The sequence below is a fragment of the Phytophthora infestans genome, genomic scaffold (assembly GCF_000142945.1).
Source record: "Phytophthora infestans T30-4 supercont1.85 genomic scaffold, whole genome shotgun sequence".
Taxonomy (NCBI): domain Eukaryota; phylum Oomycota; class Peronosporomycetes; order Peronosporales; family Peronosporaceae; genus Phytophthora; species Phytophthora infestans.
Genome location: NW_003303674.1, coordinates 197,536 through 206,108, shown reverse-complemented (window position 1 = coordinate 206,108; position 8,573 = coordinate 197,536). Strand labels below are relative to the sequence as shown.

Sequence of the window (8,573 nt, the reverse complement as noted above, 5' to 3'; positions counted from 1 at the left end):
GGATTGATGTGGGTTTTAACTTGTTGCCGTTCGGGACGTTGACGAAATGGAGCGATTTGACCCGTCTTGAAACACGGACCAAGGAGTCTAACATGTGTGCAAGTGTTAGGGTGTGGAAACCCCAGCGCGAAATGAAAGTGAAGGGCAGCGTAAGTTGTCTGAGGTAGGAAATGCTGCGGGCTTCGGTCTGCGGTGTGGCACTATCGACCGATCATGAACCTTCGTGGTGAAAGATTTGAGTTTGAGCACATATGTTGGTACCCGAAAGATGGTGAACTATGCCTGAGTAGGGTGAAGCCAGGGGAAACTCTGGTGGAAGCTCGTAGCGATTCTGACGTGCAAATCGATCGTCAAACTTGGGTATAGGGGCGAAAGACTAATCGAACCATCTAGTAGCTATTTCCCTCCGAAAGTTCCCTCAGGATAGCAGCAACCTATTTACGATAGTGTCGACAATACTACTTGGTTGGCACGTTCTCCACGGTGGAATCGCACGAGCCCACTTCCATATGGTTTGTTGTACCAATCCCGCCCCCGAAACGTATTTTTAACGACTTTAGCTCAGGCAACTTTAACTCGGACATGTGTACAATGGACCTCAGTAGGTCAACTGCAGCACCAAGATCGTTCGTAGCGCAACGTACGTACTCCACGGGTCATAAATGGCCAACACCGGAAGCACGTCAAATCTGTGACCAACGTCAGCCAGGTGCATACCGTATTATCGTAGTTGTTGGCGACGTTTAGTCAATGGCGACAATCAATTTCTGACCCATGATATTGACATATATCTAACATATGACAGAAGCTATTTTTAGGCTTGCTTGGGGCTAAAACGCATACCTGGATTCAGAGGAAGCAGCAATGGGGTATATTTTCATTGGCGAGTGTGTGCGTGCGTGTGCTGTGGCAGCGGCTTTTTTGGCTGCGCTCGGCGTGTGTGCTGTGTGTGCTTGCTGGTGCCCTGTGCTGCGGTGGGACGTCAAGGTCAGTTCGTATGCTGCGGGAAATGGCCGCCGAGGAGGTAGGGCTTACGCTTGCGTTTGTCTGTTACATCTTGGTGGACGAGTAGTCGCGGTTGGGACTGAGGTGCCTACAACGTGTTTTTGAGTGGGCCTGTGTCTCTGTGTGCGCCGTGTGCGGATAGCTTGCTATGCGTGTGTGGTTGTGTGTGAATTGATGTGGGTTTTAACTTGTTGCCGTTCGGGGCGTTGACGAAATGGAGCGATTTGACCCGTCTTGAAACACGGACCAAGGAGTCTAACATGTGTGCAAGTGTTAGGGTGTGGAAACCCCAGCGCGAAATGAAAGTGAAGGGCAGCGTAAGTTGTCTGAGGTAGGAAATGCTGCGGGCTTCGGTCTGCGGTGTGGCACTATCGACCGATCATGAACCTTCGTGGTGAAAGATTTGAGTTTGAGCACATATGTTGGTACCCGAAAGATGGTGAACTATGCCTGAGTAGGGTGAAGCCAGGGGAAACTCTGGTGGAAGCTCGTAGCGATTCTGACGTGCAAATCGATCGTCAAACTTGGGTATAGGGGCGAAAGACTAATCGAACCATCTAGTAGCTATTTCCCTCCGAAAGTTCCCTCAGGATAGCAGCAACCTATTTACGATAGTGTCGACAATACTACTTGGTTGGCACGTTCTCCACGGTGGAATCGCACGAGCCCACTTCCATATGGTTTGTTGTACCAATCCCGCCCCCGAAACGTATTTTTAACGACTTTAGCTCAGGCAACTTTAACTCGGACATGTGTACAATGGACCTCAGTAGGTCAACTGCAGCACCAAGATCGTTCGTAGCGCAACGTACGTACTCCACGGGTCATAAATGGCCAAAACCGGAAGCACGTCAAATCTGTGACCAACGTCAGCCAGGTGCATACCGTATTATCGTAGTTGTTGGCGACGTTTAGTCAATGGCGACAATCAATTCTGACCCATGATATTGACATATATCTAACATATGACAGAAGCTATTTTTAGGCTTGCTTGGGGCTAAAACGCAAACCTGGATTCAGAGGAAGCAGCAATGGGGTATATTTCATTGGCGAGTGTGTGCGTGCGTGTGCTGTGGCAGCGGCTTTTTTGGCTGCGCTCGGCGTGTGTGCTGTGTGTGCTTGCTGGTGCCCTGTGCTGCGGTGGGACGTCAAGGTCAGTTCGTATGCTGCGGGAAATGGCCGCCGAGGAGGTAGGGCTTACGCTTGCGTTTGTCTGCTACATCTTGGTGGACGAGTAGTCGCGGTTGGGACTGAGGTGCCTACAACGTGTTTTTGAGTGGGCCTGTGTCTCTGTGTGCGCCGTGTGCGGATAGCTTGCTATGCGTGTGTGGTTGTGTGTGAATTGATGTGGGTTTTAACTTGTTGCCGTTCGGGGCGTTGACGAAATGGAGCGATTTGACCCGTCTTGAAACACGGACCAAGGAGTCTAACATGTGTGCAAGTGTTAGGGTGTGGAAACCCCAGCGCGAAATGAAAGTGAAGGGCAGCGTAAGTTGTCTGAGGTAGGAAATGCTGCGGGCTTCGGTCTGCGGTGTGGCACTATCGACCGATCATGAACCTTCGTGGTGAAAGATTTGAGTTTGAGCACATATGTTGGTACCCGAAAGATGGTGAACTATGCCTGAGTAGGGTGAAGCCAGGGGAAACTCTGGTGGAAGCTCGTAGCGATTCTGACGTGCAAATCGATCGTCAAACTTGGGTATAGGGGCGAAAGACTAATCGAACCATCTAGTAGCTATTTCCCTCCGAAAGTTCCCTCAGGATAGCAGCAACCTATTTACGATAGTGTCGACAATACTACTTGGTTGGCACGTTCTCCGCGGTGAAATCGCACGAGCCCACTTCCATATGGTTTGTTGTACCAATCCCGCCCCCGAAACGTATTTTTAACGACTTTAGCTCAGGCAACTTTAACTCGGACATGTGTACAATGGACCTCAGTAGGTCAACTGCAGCACCAAGATCGTTCGTAGCGCAACGTACGTACTCCACGGGTCATAAATGGCCAAAACCGGAAGCACGTCAAATCTGTGACCAACGTCAGCCAGGTGCATACCGTTTTATCGTAGTTGTTGGCGACGTTTAGTCAATGGCGACAATCAATTCTGACCCATGATATTGACATATATCTAACATATGACAGAAGCTATTTTTAGGCTTGCTTGGGGCTAAAACGCAAACCTGGATTCAGAGGAAGCAGCAATGGGGTATATTTCATTGGCGAGTGTGTGCGTGCGTGTGCTGTGGCAGCGGCTTTTTTGGCTGCGCTCGGCGTGTGTGCTGTGTGTGCTTGCTGGTGCCCTGTGCTGCGGTGGGACGTCAAGGTCAGTTCGTATGCTGCGGGAAATGGCCGCCGAGGAGGTAGGGCTTACGCTTGCGTTTGTCTGTTACATCTTGGTGGACGAGTAGTCGCGGTTGGGACTGAGGTGCCTACAACGTGTTTTTGAGTGGGCCTGTGTCTCTGTGTGCGCCGTGTGCGGATAGCTTGCTATGCGTGTGTGGTTGTGTGTGGATTGATGTGGGTTTTAACTTGTTGCCGTTCGGGGCGTTGACGAAATGGAGCGATTTGACCCGTCTTGAAACACGGACCAAGGAGTCTAACATGGGTGCAAGTGTTAGGGTGTGGAAACCCCAGCGCGAAATGAAAGTGAAGGGCAGCGTAAGCTGTCTGAGGTAGGAAATGCTGCGGGCTTCGGTCTGCGGTGTGGCACTATCGACCGATCATGAACCTTCGTGGTGAAAGATTTGAGTTTGAGCACATATGTTGGTACCCGAAAGATGGTGAACTATGCCTGAGTAGGGTAAAGCCAGGGGAAACTCTGGTGGAAGCTCGTAGCGATTCTGACGTGCAAATCGATCGTCAAACTTGGGTATAGGGGCGAAAGACTAATCGTAGCTGGTTCTCTCCGAAATTTTCCTCAGGATAGCAGCAACTTATTTACGATAGTGTCGACAATACTACTTGGTTGGCACGTTCTCCGCGGTGGAATCGCACGAGCCCACTTCCATATGGTTTGTTGTACCAATCCCGCCCCCGAAACGTATTTTTAACGACTTTAGCTCAGGCAACTTTAACTCGGACATGTGTACAATGGGCCCCAGTAGGTCAGCTGCAGCACCAAGATCGTTCGTAGCGCAACGTACGTACTCCACGGGTCATAAATGGCCAAAACCGGAAGCACGTCAAATCTGTGACCAACGTCAGCCAGGTGCATACCGTCTTATCGTAGTTGTTGGCGACGTTTAGTCAATGGCGACAATCAATTCTGACCCATGATATTGACATATATCTAACATATGACAGAAGCTATTTTTAGGCTTGCTTGGGGCCAAAACGCAAACCTGGATTCAGAGGAAGCAGCAATGGGGCGCCCTTGTATCACCGGAAACAGCAAGCGACGGAAGCGGTACAAGCGTGTTGCTGTGGGACATGGCGACAAGAAGGCTGTCCTTGAGTACCTGGATGAGGGACACACTGTCAAAGAGTGTATCACTCACTTCCATGGCGAGTTGCAGAGGAAAGAATACAGGGCTAAGGCCAAACTAGTTAGCAAATGGAGAAAGGCGGCTTCATCTATCCGTGCGGCATGCGCATCTGGCCGATCCCGTCATCTGAACACGGGGCGTTGGTACTGTTCTAAACAAGGCGACCGAAGAAGAAATTGTACAATTGATCAATACTTTTAGAAAAGAAGGAGTCCCAGTTTCACGATTTATGCTCGGGACTAAAGCCAAATATGTTGCTGCAGAGTGCGGTCTCGGTTCTGACAAGTTTGCTGCAACTGCGACGTGGATGAAACTGTTCATGCGGCGTCACAGATTTTCGTAGCGTACAAGGACTCGGCAGGGCCAAACAACACCTCAAGATGCACTTGAAGCAGCTCAAGCGTTCAGAGAAAGGGTTCTACGGACTGCCGTTGAGAACGACTGCTCTCAAATACTCAATGCAGACCAAAGATGTATAGTTTGACGCTATGATAACATTTTATTTTAATGTTTCACACACATATTTGCAAAAAGCTGTATTTTTTTATTATGTGCCAAAGAAGACAATCTCCACCAAGGGCACCAAGACTGTTTGGATTAAATGCGCCAACAAAGACAAGCAACGTGCGACTGTAATGCTACTGGGTGACTCAGCAGGTGTAAAATACGATTCATTCATCATTTTTAAATCTCATCCAACCAAAAGTGCGACTCGTCAACTCGAAAACAATAATTTGAGGAATAAATTCGGCAGTATAAACTGGCGTAAGATACAGGAACTCCAGCACAAGTACCCTTGCCAAATTTACGAGAACAAAACGGCGTGGTGGAATGCTGACTTATCGTTGAAATTTCTGATATTTCTTTTTGCAGACCGCAAAAATCGCGATGAAAAAGTGGTTTTACTGTGGGATGATTTCAGTGCCCATTGGACATAAGAGGTGACTGACTACGCTGCTTCTCTAAACGTCATCCTGACTCCCCGGTACACTTACGTCTGCCAACCAGCCGACATATCCTGGAATAAACCGTTTGAAGGATATCTTCGGGCGTTGTTAATTGAGCGACTTCGCAAGCAACTATCAAACTACAACGAAGGTGAAAAAACAAGAAAAGCGCGAAGCGATAATCTGGTTGCTGATATTTTAAAGATTCGACAAGAAAACTCTCAACAGGAAGCTGACCAGCAAGTTGCAGCTCTTCGTAAAAAGCACGTCGAGCCAGCATTCGCACTAGCTGGACCTTCACGTGTTAACATGACTGATTGGATAGCTTCGAGCTGGATGGCGTTGTCGTCAACAACCATCATCAGTGGCTTTGGGCGAGCGGCTTTGTTAACTGACACGCGAGCCGTCAACATTACTCCTCACGAAAGTATCGACACCAAAGACCTTGTTGCATCACTAGAAAATCATAATTTAGCCGAAGCAGAAGTGTGCACAGACGACGATTTAGGAAGCGAATATGGTGGTAGACAGTGATGGCTAAAAACTACATACTTTATAACAATTGCTACCTTTTACTAAGCATATGGTGTCTTCACCCTACCCATATTGTTTGTGGGGTGTTGCCAAGGACTACGATAATACGGTAATGTGACAACACGGAAGCTGGTTACTCATGTAGAAAAGACAGCTGCAACTCCAATCAATGTCATCACACTCGTTGCTTTATTTCAACGAGTAAATTTTTCAGCACGAGCCACGCCCTGTAGCTCGCTTGGACGTAGCACCACCCATCATGTTGACAAATCCTTCTTCTCCACGTCAAGTAAATAATCTCGTGGACATGGCCCTTAGAAATTTCGGGACAGTCTTCGGTACCCGCGTCGTTGAGTGATGTTGGTTAATTGTGAATACAGTCTTCTGCGCAATAGTCATCAGGTGCAGCAACAGACCGGCGATCGTCTTGTCTATTCTCGTCTGATACCCCAGTGGTATCTTTACTTTGTTTTAATTTGACTCGATCCTGTTTGCTGTGGTACTTCCAGCGGTTAACACTTTTCCCCTGTCAAAGCTAGCCCACAGCGCACGACAGGAGTCCCAGGTTTCTCGAATTAGGCAAAGGAAGCTAGGCGCTTCTTTTTCTAGCAAAATAGCTGTAATGCCATCCAAGACAGGTTATACCGGATCTGCGCTGTGCTAAATTAAAATGCGTGAATAAAGAATGAATCCTTAATCTAGAAATCCTATTTCTGTAGCCGTTGTGAGAACTAAACTTCCTGTGCAGCAAGCCATATTAACATCAAGACGTAAAGTTAAAAATAGTGTCGCTTCATACTAGATAAGGTTGCTGAAATAGCTGCTATAGAAGCCAGATTTGCCATAAATAATGACGACGCATCCAAGTGGTACCCAAGAGTATTCGCCCCCTGAGTGAAGTCTATCGCTACGGTCTCATTCGGGCGCTCGTACAGCTTCTGCACCTGGTTTACATACCAACCCCGTACGTTATACCCATTTGGTCTTTCATTAAGAGCACATCGTTCCCATCAAGTTGTCGAAGCGCGTGCAACATGGCCTTTAATCGATCGTCGGCGGAATCGCGTCCCATGATGCTGCGTATGAGTTTATGAGTCTGCTGTGGGGTTATTTTGCAGCTTAATACAATCAAATATATAATACAGCAAAACGTTAGCTTAAATTTAAGCTTTGAATTGACACCTCCTCAGCAAAACACGGTCAACGATACATAAGAATGCGTTCAAAACGTTGGAGAATGCTAGGAAGAAACGCCTGCGTCCGCCAAAGTCTCCACATCCACACAATCTTGATCCTTCAGTGGTAACGTCTTCGGTGTCAAGTAAATAGAAGCTTGAGTCGCTGTGGTCGGCTGTGTGTGAAGGCGGGGGGTCTGGAGATTGTGCATCAATTTTAGTGCGCTTCGCACGTACACACCAAAAATTAAACTTGCGTACCTCATTCTGAATACGGACTCCGCAGTCACCATAAAGAAAGGTGTGTGGATCCTCGACACCGGGTCGAGTCGGTACCTCGTCAATGACGATAATTTTCTGGAAGACCAATAGGACATTGAGAGTGAGTGTGTTACTGCTGACGGAGGAGCTCTGAGGGCGACCAAGCGTGGCAGCCTAATGCTGAAACCCATGGCAATGGGAAGAATAACTACGGTGCGACTGCTGAGCGTACCGTACACAGAGACTTTGGAACAGAACATCATCTCCTACGGACTACTAGAGAAGAAGGGCTATACGATTGACTACAGAGGACATCATCGCGTAGTGGATGCGATGACCGGAGGACCAGCAGTGTTCGACGTGGAGAAGGTCAACATCGTGTTGATTGTGCGCGGACAAGTCCAGGGTCGTACACGGAGCGCCGGTGACGTACTCGTGTCTGTGCTTGCGCCAAGCGATGAGGATGCCGGACAAGATATACAGATCACCACGCTGATGCATTTTACCGCCGCCTAGGACATCTCAACTATGACACCATCGTCAAGATGGCCAAGGATCCAGCGTCTGGAATCTCACTCACGGACGAGAAACGAGCGAACTGTTTGGCCTGCGCACAGGGGAAACAGACGAAGAACAACAGTCCCAGAAGAACACGGGGACTAACTCTTCTATCGACATCATCGGTGGTGCTATATGCTCGGACCTCAAGGGGCCAATGACGCTACGAGACAGACTCGGTAACAGGTACATGGTGAGCTTTGTCGATCACCGGACAAACTACTGCAGGATCTTTCTGGCACGGACGAAGGACGTCGCGGCCTAGAAGCTTAAGCACTTCATGTTTTTTTTAGCGTCAGTTTAACTGTCGTATTCATGTGCTGTGAGCGAATACAGGAGGTGAATACCAGACGCTTCGGCAAAGAGACCGGCATTGTGCGGCAAGTCAGTGAGCCCAGGAGCCAAGCCAGCAATGGTAAATCCGAGCGAATGCACCGCACCATTATATACATGGTAAGGAGCATGGTTTTGCATGTGGTCTGCCACTCAGCTTTTAAGGAGAAGCCGCAGCGTACGCGGCTAACATCTTAAACAGGAGCCCAAGCAGGGTATACCCCGGGTTCAAGTCGCCGCTACAGATGCTTTCGAAGAGTACCCCCGACCTCAG

At 48.7% G+C, this 8,573-nt stretch overlaps 4 non-coding genes across 4 annotated transcripts; all 4 read left to right on the top strand.

Moving 5' to 3' along the window:
- PITG_33436 lies at nt 1-448 on the top strand (the record flags this gene model as incomplete). The annotated part of the gene is made up of 1 exon (XR_009934830.1): nt 1-448. It is a non-coding gene; the product is annotated as a 28S ribosomal RNA (ribosomal RNA).
- A 427-nt stretch (nt 449-875) lies between these two features.
- Nucleotides 876-1,621, top strand: PITG_33435 (the record flags this gene model as incomplete). The annotated part of the gene is made up of 1 exon (XR_009934829.1): nt 876-1,621. It is a non-coding gene; the product is annotated as a 28S ribosomal RNA (ribosomal RNA).
- A 419-nt stretch (nt 1,622-2,040) lies between these two features.
- PITG_33434 lies at nt 2,041-2,792 on the top strand (the record flags this gene model as incomplete). Its single annotated transcript, XR_009934828.1, has 1 exon — nt 2,041-2,792. It is a non-coding gene; the product is annotated as a 28S ribosomal RNA (ribosomal RNA).
- A 419-nt stretch (nt 2,793-3,211) lies between these two features.
- On the top strand, nt 3,212-3,953 carry PITG_33433 (the record flags this gene model as incomplete). Its single annotated transcript, XR_009934827.1, has 1 exon — nt 3,212-3,953. It is a non-coding gene; the product is annotated as a 28S ribosomal RNA (ribosomal RNA).
- Nucleotides 3,954-8,573: the final 4,620 nt, after the last annotated feature.